The sequence below is a fragment of the Arachis ipaensis genome, chromosome B3 (assembly GCF_059453495.1).
Source record: "Arachis ipaensis isolate K30076 ecotype BB chromosome B3, ASM5945349v1, whole genome shotgun sequence".
NCBI classification, from domain to species: Eukaryota; Viridiplantae; Streptophyta; class Magnoliopsida; order Fabales; family Fabaceae; genus Arachis; species Arachis ipaensis.
This window is the reverse complement of record NC_142438.1, coordinates 17,036,113-17,049,359: the sequence shown is the minus strand read 5'-3', so window position 1 is coordinate 17,049,359 and position 13,247 is coordinate 17,036,113. Positions and strand designations below refer to the sequence as shown.

Below are 13,247 nucleotides of genomic sequence, written 5' to 3'. Positions count from 1 at the left end.
ACGTTGTGAAATGATGTCATCTGTTATTTTTTATTCTAGAATATTGAAGTTTGATGGTATAATTGATGATATGAAGTTGAAATGGTGAAGGATCTCCTGGTTCCACAATAGAGTTTTCTTTCTCCATTAGCACAATATGAAATTTATCAAATCTGGTTTTTCTCATGCTTGAAATTCATTCACACTAGAATCTGGTTTTTCTCATGCAATATATATAGGCTGTTACTTGCTTCGAGAATTGAAGATGTCATACATATGAGTAATTGAATTCATTGTCAATTTGTGTTGCACAAAAAAAAAGGGTATAGAACACAGACTCTTTGAATTTGTCATTCTAATTCTCTATACTAATCTGTTATAACATGTATGCTAATCTATGTTAATCAGTTTCATTTTGAGATTCTTCATCAATCTCAACTCAAGGGAGATGCGAGTTGGTGGAATACATGTTCACTGCAAGGAATTGAGACCTCCCATGGGATGAGATGATATCCACCTCCCATGAGATGATCATATCCAAACTCTTCCTCAACTTCACTCAACTCTTAGAATGAAGCTTGGTTCAAATATGAAATAGGAATCACATATCACTTTTGATTATCTCCGACATACATTGCAAGATAACCCTTTGGGACTTGTACAGATTTTGAAATTGCTTGCTTAGCTGAGAATGATGGCTTTCCCCATTTTTCTTGTAGTATGTAGGGAATGGAAAGAGCAAGGGAAAGCTCTCTTAAGAAGAAGGTGTTCAAGTATTGATCTTCAGATTGCCAGGGAGTTGTGTTGTGTTGTTTTTGAAGGCAAGAGAAATGATTGTTGAAGGGGGTTAAAAGATGGGGTCATGCATATGAAATCACGTGATGCTGTTTTAGAGTCTCAAACAATGGCCAATAATAGATCATAGCCTCCTACATGTTAAGGTGTAACAGCCAACTAGTATATTTCTGTGAGATGAATTATTATGAAGTTGAAAGCTATAGATAAATGGACTTAAGAGGCATCTATGCAAACTAAGTCTAATGTTGCATCATGTTTCCCATAGTTTGAAAGTTCCACATTATGTTGCCCTTGAAAGGTGAAGTTTATATAAATACTTTGATAAACAAACCCATAAATAAGGTCCTGAATCTTGATCATCATTTATTGATTTCATTATTAGCACCCAAGACACATGTGAGATGTTACCAACTAATGGAAGAGATATACACAGTACATTGCAAGAGCAAGAACTAGGTTTCACTTGTGTATTTATAAAGATTTCTATCAATACCATGTGATTTCTTGTGATCCCTTGTACATATTACGGTAGACCCCATCTTATCAAATATTATTTCTCAAGGAAGCCATTAGTAACTATATGCAGTATATGTACTCAAACAGCACAAATCATCTTGCATCTCCTCATACAAATATATTGTGTTTTATGTGGAGCAACAAGGAAGAATTCAGTTATGATAATCCAAATAGAGGTCTCTCAATTCCATGCACTGAGGATGCATTTCTAAACTTTCAGTTCTCAATTTCCCCTTGGAGCTCAATTTTTGTAAGAACCATTCACTTGCTTATAATTTTGTTAGACTGATAATCTATATTCACTAGTTCAGTATATCATTTGAACAATTTAAATTCATTAGAGAATTGAGATATACAATAGCAACAAGTGTTTTAAGTTGCAACAGTATCATGCCATAAGTTCATAATTACTTTTTCATTCAGAAAAAAACTTCTACAATTCCATAGGATTGAAAGCAAAATGGAAAGTTCCCACAAGACAAAGAATGAAGTGCTTTCTGCACAAATATCTCTCAACTAATTTATCTACGTATTAATAGCATGATCCACATCTCATTCAAGCGAGAATTGATTCTTAGAAACTTATCCTCACTGCACAGAATTGTGAGATCACCCATTGGATGATCGTATCCATATTTCTTCTTCAACTTGACTCAACAATTCTTGAAATAAAGATTGATTCAAGTATGATATCTGAATACAAACCGCCTCATGTTGTCTCCAACATAGACTGTAAGGTAGCCTTTTGGTACTTCAAGCCCCTTGGAAATTGTTTTTGCTGCCCTTCTAATACTTGGAATGCGCAAACCCATATTGTGTATTGATTTTTCAAAGAACTTGTATGAGAAATAAGTATTTCAGTTAAGATACTTGAGTTAAGATACTTGAGGATGCAAATGACTTGTGTTGCTTTAGACCTCAAGAAATTTGGTATATATGGATGCTAAGGGAAGTAGGGAACATTCAAATCAATTTCCAACTGAATTATTTTTTAGGAGTGATAAGGGATCACATGGCATTGTCTTGGAGGTGTTTCTATGGATTGCTAAGTTGAAAAGAATTGCATACCCTACTCTGATATAGTGGCTAACAAATTACCCTCTTGAAAGAAAAGACATGCATAGCGTAGGTGACACCAAAAATATGTCCATGCATTAAACCATACATAATCTATTAGTATATATGCTTTAGACATCACACGCTCTCTTTTTCTTTTCTTTTTCTTTTTCTCTCTCTTAGGTGAGTGTTTTTGCTTATTTCGCACGTGTGTATTTTTTTATTTATTTATTTTTATGTTTTTCGCTCGTTTCGCACGTGTGTTTTTTGCTTGTTTCTCGTACGTGTGTTTTTTTATTTTTTATTTGTGTTTTTCGCTTGTTTTGCACGTGTGCGTGTTTTTCGCTCGTTTCGTAGGTGTGCGTGTTTTTGGCTCGTTTCGCACGTGTGCATGTTTTTTTGTGTCTTAGCATTTTTCGCACGTGTGCGATTTTCGCTCGTTTCGCACGTGTGTTTTTTTGTTTTTCGTTGGCTTCACACGTGTGTTTTTTGCTCATTTTGTACGTGTGTTTTTTTGTGCTTTTCGCTCGTTTCGCATGTGTGTATGTATTTTGTGTTTTCGTTCGTTTTGCACGTGTGTTTTTGGCTCGTTTCGCACGTGTGTGTTTTTCTGTGTATTTCGCTCTTTTTCGCACGTGTGCGTGTTTTTCGTTAGTTTCGCACGTGTGCGTGTGTTTTTTGTGTTTTTCGCTCGTTTCGCACGTGTGTTTTATTTATTGATTTTGGTGCTTTTCGCTCGTTTTTTTTTATTTTTTGCTCGTTTCGCATGTGTGTGTTTTTCGCTCGTTTTGCACGTGTTTTTATTTTTTTTTGTGATCTTCACTTATTTCGCATGTGTGTTTTTCGCTCGTTTCGCACGTGTGTTTTTTTTTGTTTTTCGTTAGCTTCACACGTGTGTTTTTTGCTCGTTTTGCACGTCTGTTTTTTGTGCTTTTCGCTCATTTCGCATGTGTGTATTTTGTGTTTTCGTTCGTTTTGCACGTGTGTGTTTTTTCGCTCGTTTCGCACGTGTGCATGTGTTTTTTTGTGTTTTTCGCTTGTTTGACACGTTTTATTTATTGATTTTTGGTGTTTTTCGCTCGTTTCGCACATGTGTGGGGTTTTTGTTTTTGTTTTTCGTTAGTTTCACACGTGTGTGTTTTTCGCTCGTTTCGCACGTGTTTTTTTGTGTTTTTTACTCTTTTTTTTGTGTTTTTCGCTCGTTTCGCGCGTGTGCGTGTTTTCCGCTCGTTTCGCACGTGTGCGTGTTTTTTTTGTGTTTTTCGCTCATTTCGCACATGTGTATTTTTTGCTCGTTACGTACGGGTGTTTTTTCTTATTTATTTATTTATTTATTTTTTGTCTTTTTCGCTCGTTTCGCACGTATGCATGTTTTTCGTTCATTTCGCACATGTGTGTATTTTTTGCTCGTTTCGCACATGTGGGTGTTTTTTATCGTTTCGCACGTGTGTGTGTGTGTATGTATTTTTTTATTTTTTTTTGTGTTTTTTGCTAGTTTCGCATGTGTGCGAGTTTTTCACTTGTTTCACACGTGTTTTTCACCCGTTTTGCACGCGTATGTGGGTGTTTTTGAGTTTTTTGCTCCCTTCGCACGTGTGCGTGTTTTCACTCGTTTTGCACGCGCGTGATTTTTCCTGTTTTTCCCTCGTTTTGCACGCGTGTGTTTTTTATTCTTTGTGTTTTTTTGCTCGTTTCGCACACGCATGTGTTTTTCGGTCGTTTCGCACGTGTGGCTTTTTTGTGTTTTTCGCTCATTTCGCACGTGGATGTGTGTGTGTTTTTGTTGTGTTTTTCGCTCGTTTCACACGTCTGCATGTTTTTTTTTGTGTTTTTCTCACGTATCTGCTTTTCGCTCGTTTCGCACGTGTATGTGTGTTTTTTCTTTGTGTTCTCGCTCTTTCCGAACGTGCGCGTGTTTTTCGCTCGTTTCGCATGTGTGCGTGTTTTTTGTGTGTTTTTCGCTCGTTTCGCACGTGTGAGTGTATTTCCCTCGTTTCGCACGTGTGAGTTTTTTTGGTATTTTTCGCTCGTTTTGCACGTGTGCCTGTTTTTCGCTCGTTTTGCACGTGTGCTTTTTATCGTTTCGCACATGTGTGTGTTTTTTATTGTGTTTTTCTCTGGTTTCGCACACGTGCATATTTTTCGCTGGTTTCGTACGTGTGCGTGTTTTTCACTCGTTTCGCATGTGTGTGTGTGTTTGTTGTTTTGTGTTTTCCGCTCGTTTCGCATGTGTGTGTTATTTTTTTTGTTTTTCCTTCGTTTCGCTCGTGTGTTTTTTTATTTTTTATTTTTCTGTATTTTTTGCTCATTTCGGACATATGCGTGTTTTTTGCTCATTTCGCGCGTATGTGTTTTTCGCTCGTTTCGCATGTGTGGGTGTTTTTTGCTCGCTTCACACGCGTATGTGTGTTTTTTTTGTTTCTGCTTGTTTCGCACGTGCGTGTTTTTCGCTCGTTTCGCATGTGTGTATGTGTTTTTTTTTATTTTTCACTTGTTTCGCACATGTGTTTTTTGTGTGTTTTTTGCTCGTTTCGCACATGTGTGTGTATTTCTTGTGTTTTAGCTCGTTTTGCACGTGTGTGTTTTTGGCTCGTTTCGCACGTGTGTGTTTTTCTGTGTTTTGCGCTATTTTCCCACGTGTGTGATTATATTTTTTGTGTTTTTCGCTCGTTTCGCAATGTGTATTTTTTCGTTTTCTTTTCTGGTTTCGCATGTATGCGTGTTTTTCACTTGTTTCGCACGTGTGTGAGGTTTTTTTGTCTTTTTCGTTAGTTTCGCACGTGTGTTTTTTTTGTGTTTCTCGCTCGTTTCGCACGTGTGCGTTTTTTCGCTCCTTTCGCACGTATGTGGGCATTTCGCTTATTTCGCACGTGTGTATTTTTTTGTGTTTTTGCTCGTCTTGCGCGTGTTTGGCTCGTTTCGCATGTGCATGTGTTTTTTGTGCTTTTCGCTCTTTTCGCACGTGTTTCTATTTTTTTGCGCATTTCGCACGTGTGCGTGTTTTTCGCTCGTTTCGTACGTATGTGTTTTTTTCTCGTTTCGCACGTGTTTCGGTTTTTTGCGCATTTCGTACGTGTGAGTATTTTTTGTTCGTTTCGCACGTGTGTATTTTTTTTCGTTTCGCACGTGTGCGTGTATTTTTTTTTGTGTTTTTCGCTCTTTTCGCATGTGTAAAATAAGCGAAAAACACAAAAAAAGAAATAAAAAAACAAACACACAAGTGTGAAACGAGCGAAAAATACGCACACTGGCGAAATGTGTGGAAAACACAAAAAAAAATGCGCACACACGTGCAAAACGAGCTTAAAACACAAAAAAACACACACGTGCGAAACGAGAAAAAAATACACGTGTGAAACTAACAAAAAACAAAAAAAACACCCGTGTAAAACAAGCGAAAAAACAAAAAAAAAATCCTCAGACACATGCGAAACGAGCAAAAATACACATACGTGGGAAAAGACCGAAAAAACCCACACGTGCGAAATCAGCGAAAAACACGCATAAGTGCGAAATGAGCGTAAAACACAAAAAAATTAAAAATTAAAAAACACAGAAACCCACGTGCGAAAAGAGCGAAGAACACAAAAAAGCACACACACACACGTGTGAAACAAGCGAAAAACACAAAAAAAACCACGCACACGTGCGAAACGAGCGAAAAAGAAAAAAAAAGAAAAAACACACACAGACACAGATACGAGCGAAACGAGCGAAAAACACGCACACGTGCGAAACTAGTGAAAAAAAAACACACATGCAAAACGATAAAAAATACCCACACGTGCGAAAGGAGCGAAAAAACACACGCATGCGAAATGAGCGAATAACACAAAAAATTAAAAATTAAAATAACACACGTACGAAACGAGCGAAAAACACAGAAAAACACACACACTCGCACGTGTGAAACAAGCAAAAAACACAAAAAAATAAATAAAAAAACAAACACACAAGTGTGAAACGAGCGAAAAATATGAACACGGGCGAAATGAGTGGAAAACACAAAAAAAAAAGGCGCACACGTGCGAAACGAGCGTGTACGAGCGAAAAATACAAAAAAAACACACACACACATGCGAAAAACACGCACATGTGTGTTTTTCGCTCATTTCGCACGTGTGTTTTTTCCGTTCTTCGCTCCTTTTGCACGTGTGCGTGTTTTTCGCTCGTTCCGCACATATGTGTTTTTTGGTAGTTTTGCACGTGTGTGCGGTTTTATGTTGTGTTTTTCGTTCGTTTCGCACGTTTGTATGGGTGTCTATTTTTTGTATTCTTCGTTAGTTTCTCACGTGTGTATTTTTTGCTTGTTTCGCATGTGTGTATGTTTTCCGCTGGTTTTGCACGTGGGCGTGTTTTCCACTCGTTTTGCACGTGTGCGTATTTTTCTTGTGTTCTTTGCGCGTTTCACATGTGTACGTGTGCTACGCTCGTTTCGCACGTGTGTGAGGTTTTTTTGTGTTTTTCGCTCGTTTCGCATGTGCGTGTTTTTTTTCGTTAGTTTCACACGTGTGTATTTTTTGCTCGTTTCGCACGTGTGTGTTTTTTGTATGTTTTTTGCTCGTTTCGCACATGTGTGTGTATTTCTTGTGTTTTCGCTCGTTTTGCACGTGTGTGTTTTTGGCTCGTTTCGCACGTGTGTGAGTGTGTTTTTCTTTGTGTTTTGCGTTCTTTTCGCACGTGTGTGATTGTTTTTTTGCGTTTTTCGCTCGTTTCCCACGTGTGTATTTTTTTGTTTTCTTTTCTGGTTTTGCACTTGTGGGTGTTTTTCGCTTGTTTCGCACGTGTTTGAGGTTTTTTGTGTTTTTCGTTAGTTTTACACGTGTGAAACTAACAAAAAACAAAAAAACACACACGCGTGCGAAACGAGCGAAAAAACAAAAAAATCCTCAGACACATGCGAAACGAGCAAAAATACACATACGTGGGAAAAGACCGAAAAAACCCACACGTGCGAAATCAGCGAAAAACACGCATACGTGAGAAATGAGCGTAAAACACAAAAAAATTAAAAATAAAAAAACACAGAAATCCACGTGCGAAACGAGCGAAGAACTCAAAAAAGCACACACACACACACACACACGTGTGAAACAAGCAAAAAACACAAAAAAAAAAACCACGCACTCCCGTGCGAAACGAGCGAAAGCACGCACACGTACGAAATGAGCGAAAAACACGCACACGTGCGGAACGAGTGAAAAAGAAAAAAATGAAAAAACACACACAGACACATATGCGAGCGAAACGAGCGAAAAACACACACGTGCGAAACTAGCGAAAAACACGCACACGTGCGAAACTAGTGGAAAAAAACACACACATGCAAAACGATAAAAAAACACCCACACGTGCGAAATGAGCGAAAAAACACACGCATGCGAAATGAGCGAATAACACAAAAAATTTAAAATTAAAATAACACGTGCGAAATGAGCGAAAAATACAGAAAAACACACACACTCGCACGTGTGAAACAAGCGAAAAACACAAAAAAACAAATAAAAAAACAAACACAAGTGTGAAACGAGCGAAAAATATGAACACGGGCGAAATGAGTGGAAAACACAAAAAAACGCGCACACACGTGCGAAACGAGCGTGTACGAGCGAAAAATACAAAAAAAAAACACATACACACACATGCGAAAAACACGCACATGTGTGTTTTTCGCTCATTTCGCACGTGTGTTTTTTTCCGTTCTTCGCTTCTTTTGTACGTGTGCGTGTTTTTCGCTCGTTCCGTACGTATGTGTGTTTTTTGCTAGTTTCGCACGTGTGTGCGGTTTTATGTTGTGTTTTTCGCTCGTTTCGCACGTCTGTGTGAGTGTGTGTTTTTTGTGTTTTTCGTTAGTTTCTCACGTGTGTGTTTTTCGCTCGTTTCGCATGTGTGCATATTTTCCGCTGGTTTTGCACGTGTGAGTGTTTTCCGCTCGTTTTGCACGTGTGCGTATTTTTCTTGTGTTCTTCGTGCGTTTCACATGTGTACGTGTTTTACGCTCGTTTCGCACGTATGTGAGGTTTTTTTGTGTTTTTCGCTCATTTCGCATGTGCGTGTGTTTTTTTTCGTTAGTTTCACACGTATGTATTTTTCGCTCGTTTCGCACGTGTCTTTTTTTTGTGTTTTTTGCTCGTTTCGCACATGTGTGTATTTCTTGTGTTTTCGCTCGTTTTGCACGCGTGTGTTTTTGGCTCATTTCGCACGTGTGTGTGTTTTTCTGTGTTTTGTGCTCTTTTCGCACGTGTGTGATTGTTTTTTTTTTTTGTGTTTTTCGCTCGTTTCGCACGTGTGTATTTTTTTGTTTTCTTTTCTGGTTTCGCACGTGTGCGTGTTTTTCGCTTGTTTCGCACGTGTGTGAGGTTTTTTTGTGTTTTTCGTTAGTTACACATGTGGGTGTTTTTCACTCGTTTCGCACGTGTGTGTTTTTTTGTGTTTCTCGCTCGTTTCGCATGTATGCGTTTTTTCGCTCCTTTCGCACCTATGTGTGCATTTCGCTCATTTCGCACGTGTGTATTTTTTTGTGTTTTTGCTCGTCTTGCGCGTGTGTTTGGCTCGTTTCGCACGTGTGTGTGTTTTCTGTGCTTTTCGCTCTTTTCGCACGTGTTTCTGTTTTTTGCGCATTTCGCACGTGTGCGTGTTTTTCGCTCGTTTCGTACGTATGTGTTTTTCTATCGTTTCGCACGTGTTTCGGTTTTTTGTGCATTTCGTACGTGTGAGTATTTTTTGTTCGTTTCGCACGTGTGTATTTTTCTCTCGTTTCGCACGTGTAAAACAAGCGAAAAACACAAAAAAAAAGAAATAAAAAAACAAACACATAAGTGTGAAACGAGCGAAAAATACGCATACCGGCGAAATGTGTGGAAAATAAAAAAAAATACACACACATGCGAAACGAGCTTAAAATACAAAAAAAACACACACGTCCGAAACGAGCAAAAAATACACATGTGCGAAACTAACAAAAAACAAAAAAACACACGCGTGCGAAACGGGCGAAAAAACAAAAAAAATCCTTAGACACATGCGAAACGAGCAAAAATACACATACGTGGGAAAAGACCGAAAAAACCCACACGTGCGAAATCAGCGAAAAACACGCATACGTGCGAAATGAGCGTAAAACACAAAAAAATTAAAAATTAAAAAACACTGAAACCCACGTGCGAAACGAGCGAAGAACACAAAAAAGCACACACACGTGTGAAACAAGCGAAAAACACAAAAAAAAAACCATACACTCCCGTGCGAAACGAGCGAAAGCACGCACACGTACGAAACGAGCGAAAAACACGCACACGTACGAAAAGAGCGAAAAAGAAAAAAAATGAAAAAACACACACAAACACAGATGCGAGCGAAACGAGCGAAAAACACACGTGCGAAACGAGCAAAAAACACGCACACGTGCGAAACTAGTGGAAAAAACACACACAAGCAAAACGATAAAAAATACCCACTCGTGCGAAATGAGCGAAAAAACACACGCATGCAAAATGAGCGAATATAACACAAAAAATTAAAAATAAAAATAACACACGTATGAAACGAGCGAAAAACACACACACACACACACACACGGGCGAAACGAGCGAAAAACACAAAAAAAACACAAACACTCGCACGTGTGAAACAAGCGAAAAAAAAAAACAAACAAACACACAAGTGTGAAACGAGCGAAAAATATGAACACGGGCGAAATGAGTTGAAAACACAAAAAAACGCGCACACACGTGCGAAACGAGCGTGTACGAGCGAAAAATACAAAAAAAAAAACACATACACACACATGCGAAAAACACGCACATGTGTGTTTTTCGCTCATTTCGCACGTGTATGTTTTTTTTTCATTCTTCGCTCCTTTTGCATGTGTGCGTGTTTTTCGCTCGTTCCGCATGTATGTGTGTGTTTTGCTAGTTTCGCACGTGTGTGCGGTTTTATGTTGTGTTTTTCGCTCGTTTCGCACGTCTGTGTGGGTGTGTGTTTTTTGTGTTTTTCGTTAGTTTCTCACGTGTGTGTTTTTCGCTCGTTTCGCACGTGTGCATGTTTTTCGCCGGTTTCGTACGTTTGCGTGTTTTCCGCTCGTTTTGCACGTGTGCGTATTTTTCTTGTGTTCTTTGCGCGTTTCACATGTGTACGTGTTTTACGCTCGTTTCGCACGTGTGTGATGTTTTTTTGTGTTTTTCGCTCGTTTCGCATGTGCGTGTGTTTTTTTCGTTAGTTTCACACGTGTGTATTTTTCGCTCGTTTCGCACGTGTGTATTTTTTGTGTGTTTTTTGCTCGTTTCGCACATGTGTGTGTATTTCTTGTGTTTTTGCTCGTTTTGCACGCGTGTGTTTTTGGCTCATTTCGCACGTGTGTGCGTTTTTCTTTGTGTTTTGCGCTCTTTTCGCACGTGTGTGATTGTTTTTTTTGTATTTTTCGCTCGTTTCACACGTGTGTATTTTTTTTGTTTTCTTTTTTGGTTTCGCACGTGTGCGTGTTTTTCGCTTGTTTCGCACGTGTGTGAGGTTTTTTTGTGTTTTTCGTTAGTTACACAGTGCGTGTTTTTCGCTCGTTTCGCACGTGTGTGTTTTTTTGTGTTTCTCGCTCGTTTCGCACGTGTGCGTTTTTTCGCTCATTTCGCACGTATGTGTGTATTCGCCCGTTACGCACGTGTGTATTTTTTTGTGTTTTTGCTCGTCTTGCGCGTGTGTGTTTGGCTCGTTTCGCACGTGCGTGTGTTTTCTGTGCTTTTCGCTCTTTTCGCACGTGTTTCTGTTTTTGCGCATTTCGCACGTGTGCGTGTTTTTCGCTCGTTTCGTACGTATGTGTTTTTCTATCGTTTCGCACGTGTTTCGGTTTTTTGCGCATTTCGTACGTTTGAGTATTTTTTGTTCGTTTCGCACGTGTGTATTTTTCTCTCGTTTCGCACGTGTGCGTGTATTTTTTTGTATTTTTTGCTCTTTTCGCACGTGTAAAACAAGCGACAAACACAAAAAAAAGAAATAAAAAAACAAACACACAAGTGTGAAATGAGCAAAAAATACGCACACTGGCAAAATGTGTGGAAAACAAAAAAAACGCACACACACGTGTGAAACGAGCTTAAAACACAAAAAAAACACACACGTCCGAAACGAGAAAAAAAATACACATGTGCGAAACTAACAAAAAACAAAAAAAACACACACGCGTGCGAAACGGGCGAAAAAACAAAAAAAATCCTCAGACACATGCGAAACGAGCAGAAATACACATACGTGGGAAAAGACCGAAAAAACCCACAAGTGCGAAATCAGCGAAAAACATGCATACGTGCGAAATGAGCGTAAAACACAAAAAAAAATAAAAATTAAAAAAAACACAGAAACCCACGTGCGAAACGAGCGAAGAACACAAAAAACCACACACAAACGTGTGAAACAAGCGAAAAACACAAAAAAAACCACACACTCCCGTGCGAAACGAGCGAAAGCACGCACACATACGAAACGAGCGAAAAACACGCACACGTGCGAAACGAGCGAAAAAGAAAAAAATGAAAAAACACACAGACACAGATGCGAGCGAAACGAGCGAAAAACACACATGCGAAACGAGCAAAAAACACGCACACGTGCGAAACTAGTGGAAAAAAACACACACATGCAAAACGATAAAAAACACCCACACGTGCGAAATGAGCGAAAAAACATACGCATGCAAAATGAGCGAATAACACACAAAAAATTAAAAATAAAAATAACACACGTATGAAACGAGTGAAAAACACACACACACACGTGCGAAACGAGCGAAAAACACAAAAAAAAACACAAACACTCGCACGTGTGAATCAAGCGAAAAACACAAAAAAAAAATAAATAAACAAACACACAAGTGTGAAACGAGCGAAAAATATGAACACGGGCGAAATGAGTGGAAAACACAAAAAAACGCGCACACACGTGCGAAACGAGCGTGTACGAGCGAAAAATACAAAAAAAAAAACACATACACACACATGCGAAAAACACGCACATGTGTGTTTTTCGCTCATTTCGCACGTGTATGTTTTTTTTCATTCTTCGCTCCTTTTGCACGTGTGCGTGTTTTTCGCTCGTTCCGCACGTATGTGTGTGTTTTGCTAGTTTCGCACGTGTGTGCGGTTTTATGTTGTGTTTTTCGCTCGTTTTGCACGTCTGTGTGGGTGTGTGTTTTTTGTGTTTTTCGTTAGTTTCTCACGTGTGTGTTTTTCGCTCGTTTCGCACGTGTGCATGTTTTCTGCTGGTTTCGCACGTGTGCGTATTTTCCGCTCGATTTGCACGTGTGCGTATTTTTCTTGTGTTCTTCGCGCGTTTAACATGTGTACGTGTTTTACGCTCGTTTCGCACGTGTGTGAGGTTTTTTTGTGTTTTTCGCTCGTTTCGCATGTGCGTGTTTTTTTCGTTAGTTTCACACGTGTGTATTTTTCGCTCGTTTCGCACGTGTGTGTTTTTTGTGTGTTTTTTGCTCGTTTCGCACATGTGTGTGTATTTCTTGTGTTTTCGCTCGTTTTGCACGCGTGTGTTTTTGGCTCATTTTGCACGTGCGTGCGTTTTTCTTTGTGTTTTGCGCTCTTTTCGCACGTGTGTGATTGTTTTTTTTTTGTTTTTCGCTCGTTTCGCACGTATGTATTTTTTTGTTTTCTTTTCTGGTTTCGCACGTGTGCGTGTTTTTTGCTTGTTTCGCACGTGTGTGAGGTTTTTTTGTGTTTTTCGTTAGTTACACACGTGGGTGTTTTTCACTCGTTTCGCACGTGTGTGTGTGTGTGTGTTTTTGTGTGTTTCTCGCTCGTTTCGCATGTGTGCATTTTTTCGCTCCTTTCGCACGTATGTGTGCATTTCGCTCGTTTCGCACGTATGTGTTTTTGTTCATCTTGCGCGTGTGTATTTGGCTC

The 13,247-nt window shown here is 39.2% G+C and overlaps 1 protein-coding gene across 1 annotated transcript in view; it reads left to right on the top strand.

Moving 5' to 3' along the window:
* Positions 1–13,247, top strand: part of LOC148569930 (pentatricopeptide repeat-containing protein At1g73710-like) — a 77,179-nt gene that overhangs the window by 22,071 nt on the left and 41,861 nt on the right. The gene's annotated exons all lie outside the window — the stretch shown is intronic.